Raw genomic sequence first — 27,071 nt, 5'->3', positions numbered from 1 at the left:
CACATTCTGTCTCTCACAGTTGAAATGTACCTCTGGTGCAAATTACTGACCTCTGTCACCATTTTAAGTGGGGGAACTTGCACAATCGGTGGCTGACTAAATACTTTTTTGCCCCACTGTATGTTATATATATACAAAACTCTAAGTGTTCAGTATGAATATACAAAAACTATTCCTCATCATTTGGAACTTATTTATTTCTGTCAATGCTTCAACGTTTCCTTATCAGCTGTCAGCTATACATAGACAAACAAAACTCGTAACAAATCGTTTTGATCGTTAAATTTGTTTTCTTTTTTTCCCTTCTGTCACTTTCAATTTTGAGAAAAAAAGACTACAATTTAATAAATCTTCCTTAGGCTATAGCTGCACTCAGTAGAGTCTCCACTGTCTAAAGAAACTTTTTACTGACTTGACACTTTGAAGGGAGGCGAGTTGATAGAGGATAGGAAAAGCTTGAGGCTGAGGCGCAGACAGACAGTTGATGGACACTTCTTAACCCCTCAGGGACTTGCTGCATTTGTCTACTTGAGCTTGTTGTACAAGTCATTGCTTTTTAATCTTAAAGTCAGAACTAATGTAGTTTCCTTGCAGTTGTTAGAGGAGTCACAAAATATAATACATGTCTTAATTTGTTATGATATTGTAAACATAGTGCTGTGAATTTTTAAAAAGCGTTTTGGAGTTTTGCTAATGTGGACTCTAAACATGTACATAATGATGAGATTTAAATTCAAAGCTAAATCTCTTATTCAAATACTGTTTATTGGGAGTCAGAGCCTTAAGCTCTACTGTGGAACACCCTTTAGGTGTACTGCTATAGGGGGACTTCCCATGATGCAATGAGAGCTTGTCTTTCACTCTTCTCTTTTGACTACCCATCTATTTGCCACTATTTGCATGTCATTAACCTTTGTTCCTGTCTTTCAACTCTACTCATGGCAGATGGCTCCCCCTACCAAAACCTGGTTGTGCCAGGGGTCTCTTGTTAAAAGGGAGTTCTTCCCCCCCACCATTGGAGTCAGATTACTCACAGTGGATCTCATGGCTGGTGTTCATGCTAATATTTGGAAATTGTTTACCTTTACAAGATAAAATGCTTTCAGACAATGAAATGGTGGTATATAAACGAAACTACAGTGAACTGATTACTTAAATTTATTGTGTCTATGAATTTAAAGCTATCTACTATTTAACCACACTTATCTTTCTGGATTATTTGTTGGTGCTTTTATGTTTTTGTGTCTGATATATTTGCCTTCATATTTATTTTTCTTAAATGAAATCTGCAGGATTTTAAAAAATGCATGTATCCAGGAATCCATATTGTAAGCAGTGTAATTTATTTTTTTACTATTTAACTTTTGTAACTTATGTCTGACATATAAAACTAATTTAATGTTCCATATTAAGCAGCTGTTGCATTTAATAACTTACATGTCCTTTAATGTTTATAAAATGTCCACTTTCTTTTCTCTAATATATTGGTACTGCACAGAAGCTAAAAGAAAAAGAATGTACTGGATTTCTCAATTAGCTTAAACATAGAAATAGTAGACAGCTAAATTGTCCCGAGGTATTTGAGCATTTTCAAGCCAAGAACATCATGACCTTTGCACTGTCAATTAGCAAACATTTAATAAGCCAGGCTGAAAAATCTAGTTTTAGACCACTTAATGTCTACCACTGCCAACTCACTGCGCACATTCTCCCAAAATAGCTCTCATAATACCCTCAGTATGTAATCATCAGTTCTTCAGGAGGAATTCAATATGCTTGTAGAGTTAACCGATCATTTCGAATGTGTTGGAGAGAATTATAATTCTTATAAGTCACAAATGTGACTTAGCTTCATTGGCAAAGAAAATATTTACAGCAGATTGAAGACAAGCCCTGAACAAATGTCAGATTCTGAATATTTTCTTGGCAGTACCCACTGACCCATACAGAAGCCCCTCACACAAAACATTTCCCTGTAATGTAGTGTCCAACCTTTCACATGTGCTGCCTTTGGAGAGTGTCACTGTTAACATGGTGGAATGAACATCAAATTCCTTTTAGGGAATTACAGTCCTATAAGGTCTGTCCTTTTTTTTTTTTAATCACTATCTGAATCCTTTTTTTAGCATTAGCTCAACAGGAAAAAACATGGTGAGCAAACCGAGCCCAGTTAAGGAAACAGTTCAACAGAGCTCTTAAATCCCTTTCCTGAAAAATGTCTTGGTGCCAAAGTGTAAAAGGCTTTGGCTAATGACTTTAGTAAGAGTGTGAAACACACATCCAGCAGAAAAGGGTGGGACTGGCCTAGCATCTGGAGAATATGCCTCGAGATCCAAATTCACCGGTTAAGACCTTCCCTCCTAAAAGACAGCAAATGCCTGCACACTTCTCCTCCGCGTTATCTTCTTGTTGTAAGAGTGGCAAATTGGCACAGCTACTACTAGCAGTAGGTTTGCAAGTTGGCTTAATTAATATGTGGAAATGACTGTGGCTGCCGAAGCAGGATTTATATGAGCAAAAGTCAGCCAATAACCCTTCCTGATAGACAGCCAAGAACAAACAGTATGGCTTATAGTCATGTTAAGGAATTTTTCTCTGTGAACATTACAGTAAAGTATGTCCTCTTAGATGACTATATTGGCCTGGCTCATCATTATGGGATTCTTTTATATATAACATGTTAAAATTAAAACAAGTATGAGACTCCCCTTGTATTTATGTACCACGAGACAGTGTGGTGGCAAATGTTAAGCTAGTTTTTAGCTCAATCTCCAAGGAAACATAAAACTGTGCTGTTTTCTGCCGCAGACAGAACAGCATTATAGCATTATAAGACAATAACTGAGCTTTGTGTGGATTTTTTATGAATCTATCATCACTCAGCAGAGACCATTGCTTACTGTTGGTTGCTCTTGAACATTCACATGAATATCTTGAGCCAAGACAGATAATGTAGGTGCTTGACAAGGAGAGCAACCAATAATCAAAGTGAAGTTAACTGCAGACTACAGACTGACATTGTTGTAAATATAGCCAATGTGTAGGTGGTCCAAACTGCTTGCAAATGAATAACAAGCACAGACATGACCCAAGAGAATCACAGACAGAGCATGAGGGTACTTCTGCATGAAACATGGCACTGTAACAGCTCACGGGTCTTCCCTCTCTCAGAATGTATTGCAGGGGCATCTAAACAACATTCTTGTCTGTGAAAGTGAAAAACGGGAAACAAAGCCGATAACAAACAAAGAACTTCATCGGCGGGATCCCCTTGTGGGCAATGGCATCACTCAACCATTTAATTGGATGGGACTGACATTTGCAGAGCAGGGTGTCACAGCATTTGCACGAGTGCAGAGGCCCAACTTGCTGCCATACAGATGCATCACGCTCCAATGATTCAAGAGGCGCTGCTTTCCTCCTCTGAAAAGAAAACTCCGTCACACTCAGCAAAGTCACACTCAGCACAGTCAAATGCATTTGCTCACACATTTCAGTTAATGGGCGACTTGGGGAGACGCCGAGGTGCGGCTGGAATAACATTCAATAAGCATGTTCAACCGGCCTACACATTTCCACCCAAATGTACTAAAAGACATCCTTGACTATCAACATCACATAATTTCACAAGGCTCAGTATTCAACTTAAATATATATACTGTATCTGCTGTATCGCGCCAGATTGTATCCAAAAAGAGCATCTTTTGCTAAAACCTGTGTCACCAGAGAAAATGCACAACATCCATTTATGCTGCTTGACAAGTACAACACCTTTTCACTGACAAGAAAAAAAATTCAAAAGTTATAGCTGACAGTTTGTGTTTTGAGTCAGCTATAGTGTCATTGCAATTTACTTTGCTAATGTCCGGTATTTAAGCTTAAAATAGCTCTCACTCAGATCATTAAATAAACCCATACAGCGCAGACAGCTTATTATCTTAGTCTAGTACTAATACTTAGCAGTATCTGTTTTTCTATAAAGATTTAGAAATGGGAGAAGCAATAAAACAAAGCTATGAAAATTTGATTTTTAATTTAGCTGGTAGTTAGAAAACATAGTCTCCTGGTGATTCTAATTCCATGTTACCATCTCGAGAGAATCATCATTATCCAGTGGATTACTGTTTTATGTTACTATCATCAACAATCAAGAAAGCAACCAATCAAGTTTAATCCAGGTAACAACTCCCTCATGACTGCTGCTATTCTAATCCCCTCCAGAGAAACGAATTAAAACAAAAAAAACCTCTGAAAGACAGAGAGAGACAAGGAGGCAGCATAACAGAGGCGCAGATAGGAACATTCAAAGAGACACACAGTTAAATACCTAATGACATTTATATGTAGTCTGCAAATATATTATGATCCAGCAATTTCATGTGTAATTTATTGTGAGAAAACATTGTTTCATTGGTGCACTTGAGATATAACCCACAGGCACACGATGTGGGGGAAATTTTTAAGCCTTGTCCTCTTCCTCCTCTATGCATTTCGCTCAGTTCTTGGCTCTGTTGTACTTACGCATCGTAACTACATCATCCACACTGACCCTTATGTTCTCTCACATCTCTTGTTTTAATATACTTTTACTGTTTTCTGGTAAATTAACAGACAAGACACATCTCTGTCTGTGACCCTAAAAAAAAAAGAAAAGAAAAATACACAAACAACAAATCTCTGAAATCTCTCATTAATCTGACTAACTGTAACTCACACATTTTTGCAGAGATATCATAGATTTCAGAGGATGAACCCCAGGAAAAATTACACATTACTTATACTTTTTACTTTTCATAAAGCACCAACACCAAGTCACTGTGATTAACTAATAAATAAAACAAGGGAAGTAAAAGCATCCCCATTTCTCAATTCTCAGGGTGAGGAAAGTTCTAGTTTTGCTACCCTGCTTTTTTTTTTTTTAGTTTTTTTTTAGTTTTTTTTTTTTTTTTTAATTACATCGTAGGGTCCCTGCCAGCAGACGATGACATTTAAACAAACTGTATTTCGATGATAATTTCACTATTTTCAGCAACGGATGAAAACAAGTAATAATAAAATCATGCTTTTTTTTAAACAACCCTTTGAGCTGGTTCAGTCAAATCCATCACCGATCGTTTGCCACAGCGTGACTTGGCTGTCAGTCAGTGTCACTCCACACTGAACTCTGACTAATGACAAATTGAGAAATGTGACATTTAACAAAACTGGGATGAAAAGAAGAGATAGGGCTAGCGTATGCTGAACGAATCTGAGCCAGCCCAACTTAAAAGTCGAATTAATGGAATGACGAAATCATTTCTAATGATTCAATGTTAGTTCATTTTACCAGCCTGCTCTCTGACAGGACCATAAACAGTATAAAACATGGTAGGATCTTAAGCCTGCATTCTTTTAAATGGCCACCAGGGGACAATCTCTGTGGGGGTGGTGGCAAAAAAAAACCCTAAACCTTCCAACAATATAGAAGTCTACAGGAAAACTGCTCTCTGACTTGACCTCTGTAAACACTTTCTTGCCACATTCATGGTCTCCATCACTCATTTTGTGTCATAGTGAATAAAAAGTTAGGCTGTTTCAGAAAAGAAAGATTATGCACAGTATGATCATTGGCTCGGTGCTGGTAAATGACATGTCCTTAGCCAATGAGCATGTGGGTTCACAGTCTGATCCACCCCTTTTTTGCCAGATTGAGTTCAAAACACCAAGGTGGCAACAACAAAAACACTCAACTGGATTCTTCCAAACGTCACGGGAGGCATGTCAATGTTTTCTGCTGTCTATGGATAGGACAGAATTCAGAAGTATCTCATGCTGTTTGACACAGATATTCTGCTTTCTCTCTGTATCTGTGTTGCCTTTATTCCTCTATATCATTAAAGCTGCAAAAGATATTGGTGCTAGTAAGAGTAGTGAGAAAAATAAACAGCTGGAACAAACAGCTGAAATTTGACAGTTACCATCAGCAAATGACTTTGATTTGCTAATGGGAGCTGCTCAGTACTCAGACCTTGTGAATACTGAGGTTTAAAACTGTTTTACAAGGTTTTGTTTTACAACTCAACTTGGTCACATAGAAATAGGTGAAATTACTGTAATCTCTTAGCAGTGCATTGGCCACAAGCAAGTTAATTTGCTGCCTAAAACAAGCAATAATTAAAAAAACAAAAACAATGACAAACAAAAGTGAATAATAACTCTTGGGTTATTTTCATAAAGTTTAAAAATTGTTTTCCACAGACACGGTTTTTGTTGTCAACACATCTAACAGATTTGCCATTTTATTTTTTTTCCATTTAATTTAATTCATTTAAAAGTTCTGTAAGCAGTTTGTTCTTCTTTTACACTGAAGCTAGAAAAGTTAAATTCTTCTAATAATAAACAATTCAATTTAGCCTACTTTCAGTTTTCACACCTCACAGTATAAGAAATATCTAAATTTGGAGAGATTATATATATATATATATACATACACACACATATACGTGTGTGTGTGTGTCTTTTCGTGCATCCTTGGGTTGCTTGGCTGTCTCAGGCTGTGCGATTACGTAAAGTCAGCTTTCCAGCTGTAACTGACAATACTTTAAGCTTGAATCTAATAAAGTCAAGCTCACAGGCTCAGTGTGTTTTCTCTAGCATGCAGTGTACCAGTGTGTGTATAATACCTTCTGTACAAGCCCCCAACACTTCTCTTTCCTTTCTCATCCCACATCACCTCGACTTTGACTTCCAAGCTTGGCAAACTTAGTTTATCTACAACATAATGAGATAAGAAGGGTGGTCATAAAGAATAAGGCAATAAAATCCCAATCAATAACCAGAACAAGGCATATGCAGTTTGTTGCAATGCTTAAGTGTAATTGTAATTATAATTTTAAAAAAGCCCAAACATTAATCTTGTGCATACAAAATCCTCCACCAGCTGTAGGTGAGTTAAAAACTGATTTAGCCGTTTAGTTTATGCTGAAGAGATCTCAAGTTTCAAAAGTCTGAACATGATAACTATTGGCAGAATAAGGACATTTTAGAAAATTAAATACATTCAAAACTAATTTGCAATTCTTTTGCTCGTTGACATATTTCTAACTCTTTTATCTATCCTGTATTGCTTGCCTGAACATGACATATAAATGGAAAATTTCTAAATATCTATAAAAAAAAACATCTAAACCATACAGGAAATTATCCTGACATAAAACTGACATGAAATAACATGAAAATGGTCCTTGACTCTGTAACTTTCTGTGGCATAATCATACTTATTTTTAAAGCCTTAAAATTTCAACATTTCCTGACAATGGCTTTACTGAGAACCTAAACCGATAGACAGGCCAGATAAATGCTTGAAGGTCTGAGTTTTGCCTGTATAATGCAGGTGTTTTTTAAAAATTATATATCACTTCCCTTTAAATACAGAAATGCAACAAATACTGTTGCAGCTGTATCCAAACCTAGCCCACCATTGGATATAAACAGAACAAGATCTGATTGTATGTATTACAGTCAAACATATGCCTTCTTTTAAAAAGAAAATATCATAATAGCATGTCCTCCAGGCCACACATCGTAGCAGGTGGAAATAATCCGACTGAGAGACGGGATAGCATCCCCTGAGGTCTCCTGTCAAAGTGATATTCTGTTCATTGCAAGAACTCTGTAAGGCATGACCTGCAGTTGCACTGAATAGGAACAATGTTAAGAAAAGATCAGACTGGTGTTTCGGTAATGTTGCACACTGTATGTTCACAGTTCAATATAAACAAATCAAACTGAGAAAAAACACATTATCATATGGAAAAAAACAACACTCACCCCGTAGCAGACAGAGTGCCTCCAGAAAAAGGCAAATGAATTGTGCAGTTATTGTTACCAAGTGGAAGATATGGGAGTTCCATGATTTATAAATAAAGATGTGTAATTTCTCACTTTCTAAATGGAGGTCTAGAGCAGGGCCAGGAAACGGAATGGATGGAAGGATAGGGAGAGAGAGTCCTACAAACGTTTATCCCTTCGTAAACATGGAGTTTCACTCAGCTCAAACATGTGAAATTGCCTCCCTGGTCAGTCAGATGCACTGATGGAGATAAACCAAAGTGACATAACGGCTACATCTGTGACAGCTCAACAGTCTCCTCCATCTCTTTTCCCATGCTCTCTCTGTCTTTCTTTGGCTTTTCTGTCTCTGTCCTCTCAAGGGCATGTTGCCACTGTGAACAGAGACATATCTTTTGTTATCTCCCCCCCTCCCCCCAACCCCTTTCTTGCCTCTCTCTTTCTCTCTTTCTCCTCCTTGCTCAACCCATATCTTGTTGTCTCTCCACTGATTATCAATGCAACACCTTTAATAAGATCCATCAGCCCACCACTTTCCCGCCCTCTCACACCCACTTCATTTACACGGGGAGTGAGAATCAAAGACGGCAAGTAATTTGGGATAAAAAGAAGATGGATGTGCCTGTGTGTGAACAACATGCTCAAGAGCCCCACTGCTAGCACAAGATGGAGAGGAGAGCACCTTTGGGTTAGGGACTTGTTAGTGCCTAGTGCTTTCTCCATCTTCATTCAGTAAACACTATCCGAAAGGATGGTGTTGGTACCTCTTCACACTGTGTTATATTTGTTACAATGGTTTTAGTTTTGGAGAATGGCCAATTCCAAAAATGGTGAAGAACTACAAAACTTTTAAGGTGTTTACATGTTATCATCTCCAAATCATCACTTTTTGACATTGGCAAGAGGGTCTTGTCACTGGAATTAAAAGCCACAAGAAGAGGTTACTCCTAGACCTTATTTTTGCACCAGGGAAGAAAAGTAAAATATGAACCCTGAAAATGACTCAGAGCCAATGCATTAAGTAATTAATGTTATTTCAGCATGATTAGAGCCTACATGTGTATTCTTTGAAAATTAACCCAACACAAACACATGAGCCAGGTGGACAATCGTGACTATCTCTCCCCTCTCAATTGACGGGTTGTCACATGTGTTCCAGCCATTTCTCAGCACAGAGATGATGACAAAAATGACATGCCATGATGGCTCAGTGTCACCGTTTGTATGACTATTTTTAACACAGGATGGCAAGCGGTGGGAAACACTGGAGAGATCTCCTCCTATTGCCATCAGCTTTCAAAAATAATAACAAAAAATATTCCACACTTGCAACTGATCTGTCCTACTGTCACTGTGAACACATCAGTGAAGTGGTATCTGATAAACATACAGTGACACCTATCAAGAAATGTCTGCATATCTGCACTGCTTCTTTAAAAATCAATATGCCTTTGTTCCACAGCTTGCAACGTCCTCACATACACTGTGCGGCACATTCCTGAACAACGTAGGCTCAAAGAGTTGCAGTCATTACAATACCAAATCAAATGGTACCAAAACAGGTGACATGGATATACACTAAGCCACTGTTACATCATTTTTCAATTTTCAGAGGCTACCACTGACTAATGGCATCATGACTAGATGAGGGAAAGCTCTTTGGTGGCTCATCCATAAGCTCAGGGTCAGTGGTTTCACAACATATGAGCTGCCAACACTGAGAAAAAGAAGCTGAGTAACGCAGCTGACATCAAGGCTGGGAAATACCTAGGTTTTTCTTCTTTACAAGGATTCACTTCAATATATGCACGCAGCTAGGCAGCGTGCGGTACAAGCCGAACGTAGAGGAGAATGTACAAATAAATAACATACTACTACAAGAAGATTATTATAAACAGAGCAACTCTGTTTGTTTGGGCTGGTTTGCCATGATGGGTCACGTGGTGAAAAGTGTATCCCCCACAAGACCCTGTGACATGCACAACTGCTGAAGGGCTGTCCTCAACAATCACATCTCCCCACAAAAGGTCCAGACCAGGAAACTGAATAACACAAAGGGCAACAGCCTAAAATAATTACCAAACCATAGAGATTTCCCACTTAATACAGAAGCCATGAATGATCATCATCAAGGCTACACATAAGTCAAAAAATACAATACAAAGAGATAAAGCAGAATTTTAGCAAAATCCAAGTCGGCAATTAAAAAGTGTTGTTGGATGCTGTTTACCGCTTTCTTACCGAGTCTCTTCTCATGTAGTCTTTTCTATAATCATGAAACGGTCTTTTCTTTATTAGAAAAATGGAAATGGAACACTGGAAATGTAGTCAAAAACTGTTGTTTATCTGCAGCCTCTCGTGGGCCACACTTTCGCCATCATTTCTCTCACACCATCTTCACTGCTCAACTTCCCTCCCAACATACCCATATATCCCACTTCTATAGGCACCCCTCATGTTTGCCCATGGACACTTATCATCGATGCACACAACATCTTTTCTTCATCCCCATCGATCTTCTTATTGAAACAAGCCTCATTTGCAGTCTCCTTCTTGACATTTTTTTCCCTCTCCTGTCTCATTCTTTTCCAAACTCTGACAGGCTGTGCAGATTTTGGCAGTTTGCTGTTCTTCCCTAATCCTTCGCCAGACTTTCTTCTTTGCAAATATACAGAGATTTCAGAGAAAATGCAGTCAGACATCAGATGGTCACAAAGACTTTCCAGCTTGTGATATACAGTTTTTAAAATAGTAGGGGGGAAAAAAAGAAACACAACAAAAAAGCCAGTCATTTTACTTATGGTGACCAAGCGAATAAAGTGTAACTGTTAGTGTACAGCTGGACTTCCTGATGCTGGAAAAAAAAAAGTATTTCATTTCCTAAATTGTGATATGTTGGAGTTTAAGAAAATGGTTCGAACGTATTTAACTTTAGCTTACATGGTTAGTGCCTTTGTTTCACTAGAAAACTGAATCACTAGTATGTATTGCATCTGTATCACATCATTATGGTTGAGATAGTATGTTACAGAGTACGTTCATCTGACTGCTTAAAATTGCCATTTGTGTTGAACATGAGGAATTCCGTACGCTGGTTTGTGTAGCTATTGTATGATGCATGTTGACAAATATTTCTGATTTTAATAATATGTTCCTTTTATGCCTTCAATATTACTTCAAATGAGGCAATGAAAGTGGTATAAATTCTTTAATGGTTCCAGGGTAAGCTGTGCAAAATCTAATAAACATTCTCAAGTGATGTCATGCAAGTCAGTGTTGGCTACACTAAACACTATGCTGCAAACAAAAAAGAAAACACATGTATAGACAAGGACAGAGTACTGGGGTTGAAAATGCTGACGTCCAGTAGTGCCACCCCTCAGCCTCCTCGTACATGCACCTGTGGAATAAATTTGAAAAATGCTGGGTGATTTTCAGGAACTGCGACCCTTGGCCTTAACCTTGCGGTCCACGATTTTTAGTAAACGCACCCATGGTATTAATTTTAAAATCCTACATCGCCTTTTTCTCAGGTTATCTTTGATGTCCATTTCACATCATATCTAAATCAGCAGTATCATGTGTTCTTATCGGTAGTCCCATTGCTTGGCTTGAAGCTGAATTAAAGTTTCTTGGCTCCTGCCCACGTCCTATTACCAACGATTATTTCACCTTCACCTGATGTTTGGTCACCACAGTGCTTCCAGTCTGTATGTAGGTTCAGTCACGCAGGCCAAAATACTAACTGGCAATCCACATTTCCATAGCAACCTCTAGTCACTATAGAAAAATGTGTATTCCCCAACCAATTGGCGAGTGTTTGGAGATTACACAGTCAGTGGAAGTGGAACTTTGAGGGACATGCAGTAGGTAATTGGTCCAGGCTTAAATGGACAGTGACTGTTTGAACATATAGATGCACTACTGACATGTGAACAACACCTCTGAGCAACAGTATAAAAAACATTTGACAGAGGAACTAGAGCCTGATTTTGATGCAACAGAGTGAAACAGTATAAAAATCTTTGCTAGTTTTTGTGGTTTTTTACCTCTGGGTTTGCGATCTCAACTTTGAGTTTCAACTGTGAGTTGAGAAGCTATACCCACAGTATCTCACCCAAACACTCAGTAAAGCAATGATCTCCCTCGCTACTCCTCGACTTCGCTGTAATCCAGAGAATGCACATTCAGAGGAAACATGTCCAGTAGACGAGAGATGAAGAGTGTGTGTGAGAGATTGTGAAGGACTCGACTGAGAAAGGAGAGAAGAAAGCGGGCCCTGTATCTCATGCCCTCCAGAGATCAATTGTCCGAACTTCTCGGTGAGTGCTCTCCCTTGCCCCTGAAGCAGCCAAATCAATGCCTAGGCATGTGTGTTTGCGAGCCTGTGTGTATGTGCATGCTATTTAGGTGGAGAAAGGTAACGGAAAATGGAATCTGTTTAAATATGAGAAGTAGCAGTATGTATGTTAGTTCCTCAGATTCGATATTCTTAAATATCACTGAAAAGTCTCCCTATGGTGTTGTTGAATATAAATGTGTCTTAGCAATTGGGACAGCGCTTATTGCTTTGAGTGCTGAATTTCCCACTTTGCATTGCTTTTTAATATGTTACAAAAACACTTTTTTGTGCAATCCCTCTTTTTAGCATCACATCAACAGAGTTTTAACTGACGATGCTCTAGTTAAATAAAATGCTTCTATTTCCAGAACCAAACTCTTACGTTGGAAAAACGAATATCGTCAAGCAGTTGTGCAGAGCCTCAAAGAGCATTAACATTTAAACACATGCATTGCACTGTATTGTTATTGTGAGACGGAAGATTCATTGTCTGTATTGTCCTACTTAATCATTTCACCACACTCTTTAGTGATTCCAGTCTTATGAGTTAGTGCCAACGATGGGACTATTTATTTCTGCATGCTCCCAGTTTGAAAATAAGAAGGAATTACAAATTCCTCAAAAATAGATTTGCCTGCAAAAGAGAGTTTTATGGTCGGTTTATGGATCTGTAAGGGAATGTCATCATTTCGGTAACTATATTTGCAATTTTCTGTGTACTTTCATTTGCCATTGTTTTTACTAGTTGATTAATGCTGGTGGTAAACTTGGGGGGATGCATGTATTACATACACTTTTTTGTGATTTTCACAACTTTTCACCGAAGAAAGCTGGCGATAGAGCAGAGTCTCTCCTTTATTAAGGCCCCTCACACTGGGACTTAGTGGGAGATTTTGGCTTCACGCCTTCCTGCCACGGTTTCAGTAAATCGGCTTTCTGCGGGCATGACAGTCATTAGCCTTGCCCCTGGCAGTAATCCTCTAGTTTCTGTCTCTAATGAAAGTAGAAAGGGTTAGTAACATTCACTCCGTTACTGCTTCTGCTGCTGGGCCCCACAGGGAACCTACAGACTGTCCAAAGCCAAAGCCAGATGCACCTCCTGCTCTACAGGTCAAAACAACACCTAAAAACACCACAAGCTTCAATCACACTTGACTTAAATTTTTAAGACAAGTTCGGCCCAAAAGTACCTATGAGCAGTGTTGGGCACTAACTTGATACTCTATGCGCTCTTGCTTACTTTTGTGTCATGGTCTGTGGGATCTGGAGTGTTGGGGTTTTGGTTATTAAGGGTTTAGGGTTTGTTTTCACTGTTATCCTTATGCTCTTAGTCTTTTTTCTTTTCTTTTGTTAACGCTAGGTTGGGTTTATGATTCATTGTTTAATTTCTTTTTCAGTCTATACATTTCAAGGTCTTAATTCCTGAAACATAAAGTCTTCGTTTCTTGTGTTTCTGTATTCAAGTAATGAGTCTCTGTTTTGGTTCAAGTATATTTTTATTAGTTAAAAGGAGTTTTTGTCATATTCTTATTGTTCCAGACTTGTTCAGTCTTTTTTGAGGCCTGCGTCATTCTCTTGAATTACTTTTCTTTTCTTTTTTTTACTTTAAAGGTTAAGTTTTCTGTTGTGTCCTCTGAACATTTAGCTTCCTCTCTTTCATTCCCTGATTGCTTGGTTCTCTTATTATTATTTGCCAGAGTGTGTCATCTTCATATGTGCTTCAGGTTTGATATTGTTTAGCTTGTATTTTGGCCTTGCATCAACTAAATCCACAATTGCTTTTTTTATTACGTCTGTCTGCTTTTGGAAGCAATGCATTTGGATCCCAATTCTGCAACCTTAACACTTTTGAGTACAGGAAGTTGTTTTTTTGTTTGTTTTGTTTGTGCTTTTTCACACAGTATACTTCAACAAATACTTAATTATAATATATATCTACTTCGACTGTAACTGCCAACAGAGAAAAGGCACAAGTTGTTAAAAATGAAGAAAGAACCTAAAGTTAGATGAAATAGGTTCACAATTTTTTTTAACTACAATTTGAAGTCAGAGCACTGACCAAGGAAATTAATAAGAGACTATGATCATAGATACTGCTTTAATTTAAGCAACATATCCATCAGATAACATACCCAAGGCTCCATACTGACGGTGTTGATGTGAATTTTAATACATGACAGAACCCTTTTGGCAGTCTGCAGTGTCTACCAAAGTTCACCAGCTGTTCAGAAAACCTAAGGTGCACTTGGTGACAGAGTGCAAATTGCACACAAGAAGGACCAAGTGTTGGTCAGGGCTGTCATCAGCCAGGCCGTAACTTCTATCACCTGATAAAGCCAAGCACACACAGCTGGTCATGAGAACTTATTATTTTATTTTGTTCAATCAGGCTTTCAGTATGAGAAATGCCAACCTACATGAACAACATTATTAATTATTGCATCTCTAATCTGTTATTAATCAACCAATGTTTAGGAACACCCTGCTTTACGTTTAATATGATTTGCTCTTAAAACACACACAATTCTTTTTAAAATTTGCTGCACAATAAATTTCCCCTATTAAAAAATCCCACCACTGAGTCCATCAGCCTAATCAGTTCTGGTCACTGGGAAGCATCACTCGGTGTCACTCTCATGTTCATGAACTCCTTTTTAGACAGCTTTTAATATGATGTATTGATGTATTTACACAAGCCTCTACACTTACTTTTAATGTGTTTTTATCCAAACTGTGAAGCACTTCCTGTATTTTAAAAGTGCTTTACCAATAAAATTACTATAACCAATCAAATAGGCTATGACATCATATTAACAGAGAACTGGTAGTAAGGGGCAAGAAGTGTACAGGTTGGATCTATGCATATGTGCTGCTGACATCAACTTCTGAAACTCTGACGCTGCAATTGAAGTAAAAAAAAAAATTCAGGTTTTACATTTTTTAACTAATTTTGATGAATAAGAACAAATGTTTGACTTAGTTTTGGGAATTTGTGACAGGAGTGGGAGAAAATGTGGTTCTGTCTGTCTGTTTTGTTTAAGCAAAACAGACAGTTTTATTTCCTATTGATTTTTTTTTTTTTACTTTTTGCTCATTGGATCACTCAGGTGATATTTTTCCTAAATCAGATATTAGATGTTAAGTTTGACTGAAGTTCCTGATCTGTATGTTTCTATCCACTGCAGCAAAATAACTGGCTGAAGCAAGTGCTTCGAATAAAGTTTTCTTATAGTGTATCTTCCACTTCAGTAAGCCCTTTTGTACTTTGTCCTGTTGTACCTGTGAGCTAAGACAGCAAGTGTTCTTGGGGTGAATAGACAGTCGATGGCAGACCTACTGCATTGCACTTATTGTTGTGCTTTAGCAAGAAAAAAAAGGGCCTTTATCCCAAAAAAAAAAACCAAAAAAAAACAACTATCGAACTCTCATATTTAAAGCCACATTTGCAGGGATTTTAATAGCATCCAGTCAGTGGAAACCATACCGATGTGCCCTCCATCTTCAGGTTTACTCTTCAAGGCACGATGCCACGCTGTTCTGCAGTAAGTCATGTCATCTGCCTGGCCAGCAGGAACCCATATTTAGAAAGTACAAGTTACTGTCATAGAATGAATGCATATTTACTTATTCCCGTCTGTTATAAAAAGACCCAAAAACTTGGTTTTAATGAAAGGGCACCTTATTTTATGTGATCTTTGACCTGCCCTGCTGTTGAGCATAGGAATTTTGATATATTGAGTGTTGCCACTTTTAATATCATCAGCCACATCTGGCAATGTTTGGCTGACAGATGGCTGTGATATGTGACTCAGTCACACATCTCTCTTTCTGGGCTGTCCAGGAAGGAGACAGCATCAGGAAATGTGAGAGGGAGTGGCTGTGAACTTGTTTGACCTCTGCCAGACAATTTTCAGTCAAAAGCACATCATAAGTAAGCTTCTCCAAAATCAGTCTTTATCCTCAGGTGGCTCCAGTTAGCAGCATATTCACAAATATCAGTTTTAAGTACATTATAATAGCTATTGTGATGCATCAGTAAGCGATACGCATAGGTTAACAGAGTTACCTATGCATTTACTCATACTGCGTATGTTTTTAGCCTTTTAGCCTTAACCACCTTATATGCTTTTATTTGCATATATATAAATAAACTGAACATATCTATGCAAATTGATATGGATTTTTAAAATTTATTTTAATAAACAGAATTTGAAAAAAATTACATGGCAAAACAGGGTTAACATGGTAAGTGTCTCAAAAAGAATAAGATCAGTGAAGTAAAGGCATTAAATGTTTACTTTTAGATCTTTAATTTAATGTGGAAAAAGTGCAAACAAGGTCAAGTGAAAAGATTCTATGCTGACATTTCAAAGTCCAAAAGAATGAAATAGGTGAAAGGACCATTTGACTACCTGTCTTGTATTTGTGTTAATTAATAAAGGGCACGCTTTACAGTGATGCAGCCACATGTATTCCTACCTCCTAGACAGTCCCAGCAACCAGTATTGCCATCTGGGAAGTATCTTTCAATTATGTTTTTTTCTTGGTAAAGCAGCAGGATTGTCTGCCTGTGCTAACTTCAGGGCTAAAGCCAAAAGGTCCTTTGCTCTTCTCCCTCCACCAGGTCCTTAAACAACTTTTTGAGCCTGAAGCCAGTGTTTTAAAAAGACTTTAAGAAGTTTTGGGTGTATGTTCCAAATTAAGCATCTGCAGTTTACTTCCACACCAAAGAAGAGTGCCAAGGCATCGCAGTGCGCACAACTTCCAGCTCTATGGGTAATACCTCTCCTTCTTCCTCTTGAAAGCAGACTGTATTCAGTCTTCAAATAGAAGTCAGGATAGCCATAATCACTGACCTGACACAGGGAGCCATAACAAAGTTTGGATGACATCCTCCAGACTTTAACTGGCATTTGAGGGCCACTCATGGGCTCTAATTGCATCAGGATAACAAGAGGATGGGTTCTTCTTGTTTCTTTTCTGTGCAGTAACCCTTTGTCTGAAAAAAAGGATTAGCAGTAGCAGTGTTAGATTACTGCATATTACCTTCAACTAAAAGAAAAGATATTGCATATTTGGATGTATGTGAGCAACGATCAGCAAGGTTCTCTGAGGCATTGCAAAGGCATAGGTTTCTAGGATCAGGAATAATGTTCTTTCTTGGTGAAGAATCTTACACTGTCCAGGCCGATGCGGCGCACAGATTCCCTTTAATATCTGCCTCTAATAGCTACCTAATAGCTGCCTAGCATCTTTGTGCTGTTAGATCGCTTGACTTAAAGATATTAGCTCAGTTTCAAATCACAGCAGTCTCAGCCACAAGTGTAATAAGAACACACAAAGCCATTCTCCAGTAATATTAATAGCAAGCTCACCACAGTTAATAACATCTTTTCGACAGTAATTTTGTACAGTAATGTATATCAAAATTGATTTTTCCCCCCACTCTAGAATACTAAAATACACACAGACACTGAGGAAATGATCAAACTAACATGCACTAACTAGTCACAATGTTGTTGTTGTACACTTCTAAAATTGCAATGACACAATAAATGCATGTCATTGTTTCATTGCTAATTTAATGTGTGATTAAACAAAGCCTTCAGCTGCCAAGATGCTTGTCCCATACTTTTTATTCTGCATTGGGAGTTTAAAGACAAAAAAGCAATGACTGATACCCATGTGCATTTCCCATTTCCATGCAAGAGTCTTTAGTCCATTTATTTCATTTTTTTGTTCACTGAATTGTTTCTTTGCTTCTTTGTTGTTCTTGGTGTATTTGTTTGCGCTTTGTTTGTTCATCCATTTGTTCTCTGTTTGTCTTATTGTTAATTCATTCATCTGTTTATCTGTTACACATCCTGAGACAACACTGATCAGACTTTAATGAAACTTGAAGAAATGACTGATACATTCAGGCTTTTTGTCTTGGTGGTAGCACACCAACCGCCCCTAATCTCGGCCGGCCTGATTTTACGAGTGGAAATAAGCATAGATTTTTGTTATTAATTGGCCCACTGGGACAGTGTATCATTTGAGAATGGGATGTCTACTGTCGAAATGTTTGTTTGCCATTGCATTTAACTGTCTCCCCTTCTTGATCTATGTTACCAAATTGATTCTTTCTTCTGGTCCTTCATAGTTTTTCTTTCCTCAGCGTTATATCTGAATGGGATGTTAAGAGCGGGGTAATACTTTCTTTTTTTCCCCCTCTGAAATGTCATGTGATTCTCTATCTTTCCCTTTCCCTTCTCCTTTTTATGCTTGATCTCTTTTTATTTTCCTACACAGGCACTGTGAGAGTTAGTTCTTTGAGGTTTATAAGGAGGTCTTTGTTGTACCTGCTGAATACCACAAACTTGACATTACTGAACATTTTGTTGGCAAGAACAGGACATACAGAGCTCCAGGCAACACCACATGTGAACACAGGCGCGCATTCACTGAAATTAGGGAGAAAAGAGCTCCAGAGAGGTGACCGAGGTAAGGACAAAATGTGGCTCTACCAAGTGTTACACATAAAAGTGGGATTCTTGGATAAAAGAACAAACATATCACAGGGGCCACAAGAGCTCACCTCTCACCCTGTGTCCTCCTGACAGCCCAACTCCAACCCACTGCTGACTACTCATAATCAATCATAGGCCCACTATAAATCAATCAATTAAAAACCCACACAAAGCCACAGTAGTGTAATCAATCAATCCAGCCTCTGTGGACGGTTGTTATTGAGAGCCAAGCATTAGATCTATAGTCGCCGGTCTCAAGATGCTGCTGGCCTTAGTGACATTGGCTGAATGTGCATGGAAAGAAATAAAAGTAGGAGTAGAGAGGTGAGACAAAGAGCTTGGGTGTGATCCACTATAGGGTAGAGAAGAGGCTCCCAACACTCCCATGATACATCGCCAGAGCCTGAATATTCATGCCTACGAATCGGGTACCATGGAGGCGCTCAGTTATTCATTATGCTTCTGCAAAAAGAAACACGCCATCATCCCCCTGCGATGGAATATTAATAGTTCCCATTAATAAAATATCCCACTCCCCATCTTAAGTCTTGTCTTCAACTTTCTTGGCCATTGCACATATAAAGGCTTGGGACTTTTGGGATGTGACCATGAAAGTCAGCCAGAGAAGTGTTATTTAGCATATTAGCAAACTTAAAATAATTTAAACGCTACATACTGACCATCTGGCCTAAAATGAGAGAAAGTGTCTTGTTCTCGTTCCACATTTGGACGAACCCTTATATATGAAAATAGAAAGAAAGAGTGTGGGAGGGGATGGCAAGAACAGCTCTATAGCTGTATACTCAAAGGGGATGAATGTTTAATTTAGACCAGCCTGAAAGTATGCTGACATTTCGCCATTGTTAGGAGAGATGAATACATGGGACACTGTCTGCAGGAGAAATGGAAATGTGCATCAAGGTTGTTAAAAATTCAACTGCCCTCCCCACCCAGACATGCAGATCTAGGCTCGGAATACAGTAGGTAACCCGCAATGTTTGCCACTGTAATTCTCCCCTGATTTAGTCTGTAGATGCTATTGTACTCTTCATCTAACTCCACTTGAGTAACACAAACCATGCTTATAAAACTCGAATCCCCAGTGCTTTCTTTTACTTGTGAATTGAGCAGAAACGCGTCCATCCTCTAATTTCTTGGACCAACTATTGACATTAACTCACCAATAAATTTCCCTGAGCCATGAGACCCCTGTAGTAATAAGGTGGAGAAAGTAGGACTGCACAGCGTCAAGATCAGCGCCACCACAAGGACTCATGAGGAGTACTTATTAGAAGTCAGTGGGAATAAACAAATAAATGCAGGTGTAGCACAGCAGGCTGGGATTGTTAGCTCTCTGACAACACCGACGAGGCGGGGAGGCGTGAGTGGTCAGCCTGTGGCAAAGCAGTGACACAGAGAAAGAGAGTGTGAGAAAAGAGAAGAAGAGAGAAAGAGTGAGAGAGAAAAAAGCTAGAGAGAAGGTCAAGTACCTGCCACTTCTGTCAGACACTTCTTATAACAGCTGAGCTGTGTCCAGCAGGGTGGCTGGCTGCTTTTGGGGCCTTTCATCTCACAGAGGTGATGGGTGATGAGAGTTTCTCTTCCTCACATTTAAAGTCTGCCACAATACATCCCAGAGACTTGGTAACTTCAGGTCACTGCTGGGTTCCATGGACTTCTGGGAAAACGTCCGTCTAGTGCGGCAAAATGACAAAAGGCTCAGCACATACACACAGAATCTCACATTGGAGTTTCAGTATAAAAATGTATGTTGTGTCGTACTGGTTTTTGCACTGGAGAGAATACAGATAAGGGAGCAGCCAAAAGCAGCTTCTTCTCTGGGGGCATTTAGCTGTTGTTTATGCTATGTCTCTGTTGCAGAGACATTGTAAGTGATTTTAAAAATCTGCTGTGTGTGTGTGTGTGTGTGTGTGTGTGTGTGTGTGTGTGTGTGTGTGTGTGTGTGTGTGTATACATGTAACTATGCCTTTGTGCAAGCAGAACTATCACTAGGCTTACAGGCCTTACCTGTAGGCAGGAGGAGCCGCTTGAACGATGGTGTGACCAGTTCAGCGCAGAATCACAGCCCTGGATCGGAGACAGAGACGAGGCAGAGACTGAGGTTTCAGAGTTGAAAGGATTGTCTGGCCCTCAGAAAAACATTCAGACAAAGACACCAGAAAAGAATGAACTCCTGCCTGACCACTGGAGCTGCAGACCAGCAGACTGTGACTGACTGACAGACTGAGCCGAAGATGGCGATGCGGTCACTGCGCCACACCAAGCCAACTGGCTCACTGAAACAGGATCTGTTTTTCCGACCCCACGGGGAAACAGTGAAGAGCTCCCTGCCATCCCTCTATCTATAGCTCTCTCAGGCCTAGCGCAAAGAGGAATTAGAACCGGAGTTTTGTTTTGGTGGCCTGTGTTTTTGCCACATGTCAGCCAACTGAGTTTTAGGGAGAGTTTTTCTCAGAGGTAGTTCCAGATAGTCTCCTCTTTAACCCCCCTTTCTCCACGTTTCCCCCATCCCCAAAACAGAGTGTCAAAGGACATATGGTTTAGCTAGAAGCACCTGGCAGCCCCATCAAACTGGCAGGAAGATTGAAATTGTAGCAATGGGAGCTGGAAGCAAGAAGAAAGCCTACACATATCTCAAAAGAATGGTCTGGAATTCATTACAGTCACTGAGAACATAAGAATGGGAGTGTGATGATGGGATACTGGTGGGAACCAGCTGGGAAAAAAGGCACATTTGAGTATGGAGAAATTGCAGGACACAGGAAGTAGAAGCTACCTGTTGATGATTCGTTAATTATTTAGACTAATTTTTTAAAAGAAAGTTGCTAACCAAATTTTCCATTTTCACCAGATAAAGTGTTGCTGGACACAGATGTTTAAAATTTTGAAATGCCATGGGCCACATCAAGGACTGCTGTGCCATGTCATTGGACAGTTTCCATGTTGCCATGGTAATATTTTCCACTTGCTTAACAACTCAACAAAAACATAAATAAAAATGCTAAGGGAAGGCTACACGGAAGAAAATACTGTCACTCTGTCATCACACCTCTTGTTTTATCTTCCTATATTCTGCCACAAACACATGAATACACTGCTTTCGTCTGTGTTATATACTGTAGCTGTGTAGCTCCGCACATTAAAGTTGCTGTGGTGCAATTAGATTATTTTTTCTTCTGCAGCAGCTCTGTTTGTCTGTGTAACTAAAACACCTGTCTAGCTTTGACAGATCAATACACAATAAGACTTTCGGCATATTTGCTTCATTTATTTTGGTCAATCCCAGTACTCTAAATAGTGAGTAATGGCAATACAGAAAATCAGTGTGCATTTACTAAGTTCAAAGAACACGGCACAGAGTGGCACCCGGAAACTTTTATTTTTTCCTGCAGTGGTTAAAATGAAGAAAATTGATTATCAATATGCATAAGTGTGTATTCTGTACAGCCTCTTCTGCCATGCATCATCAGTGTCATACCCTGCTGTTTAAAATAGATTACTGTGTATACTTGTCTTAAATGATGGATTGTCATGAACTGGATCCATAGTCTCACCAACTATTTTGCAGAGAGTGACAGAAGGAGTAGATAAACACAGTAAAACTGACAGAGGAGGCAGTTTGCAAGAGAGCGTTTCTCTGTTTTCACAAGCATCGCAGGGTAGATTACATTGAGGAAACCATGGATGGTGGAAAAAGATGTTGCTATGCTTCTTCCAGTTTTTGTTCTATTCTTGCAGGATGATAAATGCTGCTTTTCACATGGGATTTCACTGCAAGCTTGTTGTTACAAACACTGACTAGACATAGAAGTAACGACTGGTAAAGGGAGAAAAGAAGGGGTGTTGCTTACAATTTAGTGGAAGTCAGAAGCACAAATTGTTAAACTGTCATTCTGAGATTCCAAACGGTAGCAATAAAAATGCAGACTATAGGTTTATGCATTTTACATAGTGTGTTTTTTACACTTGTGGTGCTTTTATTGTACCTTCTTTTACTGCACTTTCATACTGAATGCTGTATTTTTATTGTGCACAAAATCTTTAATGACATTTTAAGGAATGTCTACACTGGGAGGGTCGCTATTTTGAAAACTGCTATATAACTCTCAAGTCCTTAAATCAGCTGAAATTAATATTTTCAAGTGTGTTAACACGGCACCAAAAAGGAACAATATCAGCAATAATCTTTCACAAGAACTTATCAATCTATTACTATTAACAGCCAACCGCTCCACTATTAAATATTTCATTCTGCTGCTACTAGTATAGTGCATTGTTGTATCATATATACACATATTTAGCATATATATGTATATGTACATACATTTATAATATTATTACTCTCGGGTATGCGGCATCTATATATTTATTCCTGCCCTGTCTCCTTTGCTGCTGTAACATTGTGAGTTTCCCATCTCTGGGACTAATAAAGGCTATCTTATCTTATCTTATCTTAGCTGGGAGGGGTAATCAGGCCATTTCCAAATCATTTGTTGGCCATTATTCTACAATGGCAAAGATTATTCACAAGCGGAAAACAGAGCCAGTCTTCCAGTCAAAATAACACTGTCCAATGTTCAGAGAAACTGCAATAAAATAACCCTCAGAGCTCCAAGTCAGACTCTACAAGCCCTGCGTTAACATGCTCGATGATAAAGTTCATGACAATGCATTTAGAAAAAAAGTCTGAACAAATATAGTTCGTATAGAATGGTTCCTGACATAGATTTGCAAAGTTGCATCAGAAAAAAAAAAAAAAAAAAGAGTTCTGGAAGAAATTAAATGGTAAATGGCCTGTATTTGTATAGCGCTTTACTAGTCCCTAAGGACCCCAAAGTGCTTCACACAACCTGTCATCCACCCATTCACACACACTGGTGATGGCAAGCTACATTGTAGCCACAGCCACCCTGGGGTGCACTGACAGAGGCGAGGCTGCCGGACACTGGCGCCACCGGGCCCTCTGACCACCACCAGTAGGCAACGGGTGAAATGTCTTGCCCAAGGACTGACCGAGACTGTCCGAGCCGGGACTCGAACCGGCAACCTTCCGATTACAAGGCGAACTCCCAACTCTTGAGCCACGATTGCCCCGAGATAAGGCGAAAGTGGAAATGTCGTGCCATAATGTACAGCGCCATGGTTGGGGAAAAAACAAAGAAAGAAGATCAGCACAAACACTTCATACCAAATCTCTCAAGCAGATGGTGAAGGGGTAATGATTTGGGTTTGTTCTGCAGCCATTGGATCTGGACACCTTGGACTCACTGAGTTGACCATGAACTCCTTTGTATAAGTATTTCACAGCAATATGAGATCATGTGTCTGAAACTATCTTAAACTTGGCAAAAACCCAGGTGATGAAACAGGACAAAGATCACAGGCACAGCAGGAAGTCTACAGCAGAATGGCTGAAAAAGAAAAGAATCAAGGTGCTACAATGACTGAGCCAAAGTCCAGACCTCCACATGATTGAAATGCTGTTATGGCACCTCAAGAGAAGTGTGCATAAATGAATGTGTGCATGCCTCACTGAACTGAAGCTATGACGTGAAGAAGAGTGGGCCAAAATAATGTGAGACATTAGACACACAGACACAAAACAAGTACTTAAAGCTACTTCTGTGAAAGGTGGCTCTACAAACTACTGAATCGTGGGATGCACTTAGTAATGACTAGTTATTCTATTATGTCCATAAATGTGAAACCTTAGAATTGACAGAGAGTCTCTTTTCTTTTTACCATGACAGGACATTTTACATACCAAATCAGATTGCTTCTCTTTCTCCTGGATTATGTTTTCACTCTGATCCATGTTCTAGTCCCGTTTTATTAGGAAAAGAAAACAAAGAGCACTCTCATCAGATTTTATATGCACTAAGGTTAGTGAAGGCTCACTTCACCCCACAAACAGTAAACTTAATAGGAAAACCGTCATACAGAATTGTGGCTATCGCCACTCACAGATTGCCTCTGACTCTTTGTTGCTTCCAAGTCCTCAGGGTCACTATGTCCCTGGGCTATGTTTGTGACTGTATTTCTAAACAGAGTGACAAAGGCTGTGAAAGTCTTGAGACCGAAACTTTTAAAAAGGAAAACCCTTGTTGCAGAGTTCTGTTCTTCTCCATCCCTCATTCCGTTTCCACAAAACGCTTCACTTGTCACCACAGACTCCCAAGCTCCTTTAATAAACGCTCCAAACGAAAATGTCTGGCTTTGAGTGGCAGAGTGTGACTGTTTAAAACCACTGGGAATCTAGTGTAATCCTATGGAAGACACAGACATAACCTGACTTTAAAGTTGTCTTGTCGCTCCACATCCAAGTGAAGAACCTGGAGAGGAGAGGCTAAGGATTGTAAAGAGAGGCTCTAGTGTGAGAAATCAAGTGTTCATGTTGACTTTCCAGGGAAATCAGTCTGCATTTGATACATGTTGAGTGGAGAGGCCCATATGTTTTGGTAAGACCTTACATCTGACATTAATCTTAAAATAGAGAGAAATGTGGGTTACTTCCACTGAGGGGGTCCCATGGATGAAACTTTAAGGACTGTCAGTCAGCAGTTGCAGCCTGCATCAAGTGAACAGGTTGCTTAGGAACCGATCAAGAGGAGAGCACTATTGTAATGTGTTTGTCACCAGAGCACTAAAAGTAAGTAAGCAATACAGTTTGTTTGTTTTTTAATAAAAAAGCATGACAGAGACACACGAGGTCAAGGATTGAGATTGGTCAAAGGGTTTAATTGAACTGTAGCTCACTGTGTGGTAAAATACATCCACTTAGGTTGTTGTTCATGCTAACGGGAGGAAAACAACTTTCCCAAACTTTCCTTTTTCTCTTTGTTGTTTTTTTCCCCTCTTTTCTTTGTCTTTTTAGCAGACAGCTGTCTGAGACAAGATACTTCCTCCACTGGAGACCTCACTCTTTTCACTCACACGCTCGCTGGCTCCTGGTTGCCATGGAAAATCCCAGAAATGGAGCAGATAACAGTTCAATGAGGGAGCAGAGACTGGAAGGTCTGGAGGGAGGCAGCAAGTTTCTAGGGCCCGTCCTGTCAAGGCATCAAGCTCTTTTGATGTGTGAAAATGGAAGAGAAGACAGAGTGAGAGGAAAATGTATAAAAACATAAAATGAGAGAAGAATAAATGGGTTGGGGACTAATCTGTTGACTGAAGTCAAAGTTGTGTGTTGAAATGTAAGAGCAATTCAAAAGGAACTGATAAAAGAATGAAGATCTATTTGTCTTGGTAATTGTTAGAACCAAGTGTAATTTTGAATGAGTAAAAAAAAGAGAGAGAGAAATCCTGTTAAAACAAGACCAAGACAGTCGCTACCTTGCAGCCAGAGAAATGACTCACTGGAATACAGAAGAAATCAGCATGATATCCTGTCTACCATGTAAGAATTAACTGTCTATTACTGATTTATTAATAATATCATAAGTACGGTGTTGGTGATTAATTTCTGCAAAGAGTCAGTCAGAAAAGGTTGAAATGAGGCTGGCTGGCACCAAAAGCCTATCTATCAAACCAACAAATCAAAATGCAATCATAAAAACCAGAAAAGGGCCAAATGTTCTGAAAGAATTTGAGTAGGCTGAAAGATGGTGTCTCTATAAATTTCCGGGGCCAGAGTATCTTTAAAATCCAACATCAACGATAGCTGTGCACAGGCTTGGGAACTCCTACTGAGAGTTAAAGTTATAAAACCATCAGGGAAAAATAATAACAGATTGAGAATTAATCCACTACCTTCTGCAAAGATGAACTTGCTGATTAGGAAGGTTACTCATATCCCAGGAAGTAGAAAATAGGCAATACAAAATGTGCATACAAACACATGAATTCTTAAAATGCTGTACTTCTGTGACACATCAGTAGGGACTTGCTGGTGACAGCCCCACCTCACTTTTTACAAAGGGTTTTGAAGTACCACTGTCAGGAGAGGCCCCTTGGAGGTTCTTGAGTGAAACACCTGTCTGAAATCAAATTCACTTTTATTTCCCTGCCTCCCTGAGACTGTAGAGCAAGGATATAGGACAAACGCACTGCACGACTGCATGCCCAATGAAAGTGGAAACCATATTCCATGAGAGTAACAACTTCTTTTCTTTTTTTTTTACATTTTCATTTGAATCACCGACACAAAGTGGCCATTGCTCAATGATCTAACAATGATTAGCTTCACATAAATAACAAATGTGTTTAGTTCACTGATGTGTTTTTCTCCCCCTTTTGTAATGCAGCTTTCCGTGGGCTTTTCAGTTTCTGTGGTTACCGCGGGTAATATCACCTATTGAGTTCTTGTACTGATGACTTCTATGTGTTTTAACAGAAAAAAAAATTGCAGCTGCTGGGCCTGGTTATTC

At 39.2% G+C, this 27,071-nt stretch overlaps 1 long non-coding RNA gene across 3 annotated transcripts in view; it reads right to left on the bottom strand.

Annotated features, from left to right (window-relative positions):
- The window catches only part of LOC102305247, a 23,733-nt gene extending 2,773 nt beyond the window's left edge, over positions 1-20,960 (bottom strand). Inside the window, exons 1-5 of one of the 3 annotated variants that reach the window (XR_001336235.2) lie at positions 20,888-20,960; positions 20,713-20,772; positions 20,175-20,378; positions 17,029-17,171; positions 6,663-6,750 (exon numbers count right to left, since the gene is read on the bottom strand). This is a non-coding gene — a long non-coding RNA (uncharacterized LOC102305247). Of the gene's footprint in view, positions 1-6,662; positions 6,751-17,028; positions 17,172-20,174; positions 20,379-20,712 lie in introns of all 3 variants that reach the window. The other 2 variants (XR_315651.3, XR_315652.3) reach the window with 2 other exon arrangements.
- Positions 20,961-27,071: the final 6,111 nt, after the last annotated feature.

Source organism: Haplochromis burtoni, unplaced genomic scaffold (genome assembly GCF_018398535.1).
Source record: "Haplochromis burtoni strain Fernald_Lab_line unplaced genomic scaffold, NCSU_Asbu1 Contig_21, whole genome shotgun sequence".
Taxonomy (NCBI): domain Eukaryota; kingdom Metazoa; phylum Chordata; class Actinopteri; order Cichliformes; family Cichlidae; genus Haplochromis; species Haplochromis burtoni.
Note: the sequence above shows the minus strand (reverse complement) of the source record. Positions and strands in the feature narration are given on the sequence as shown.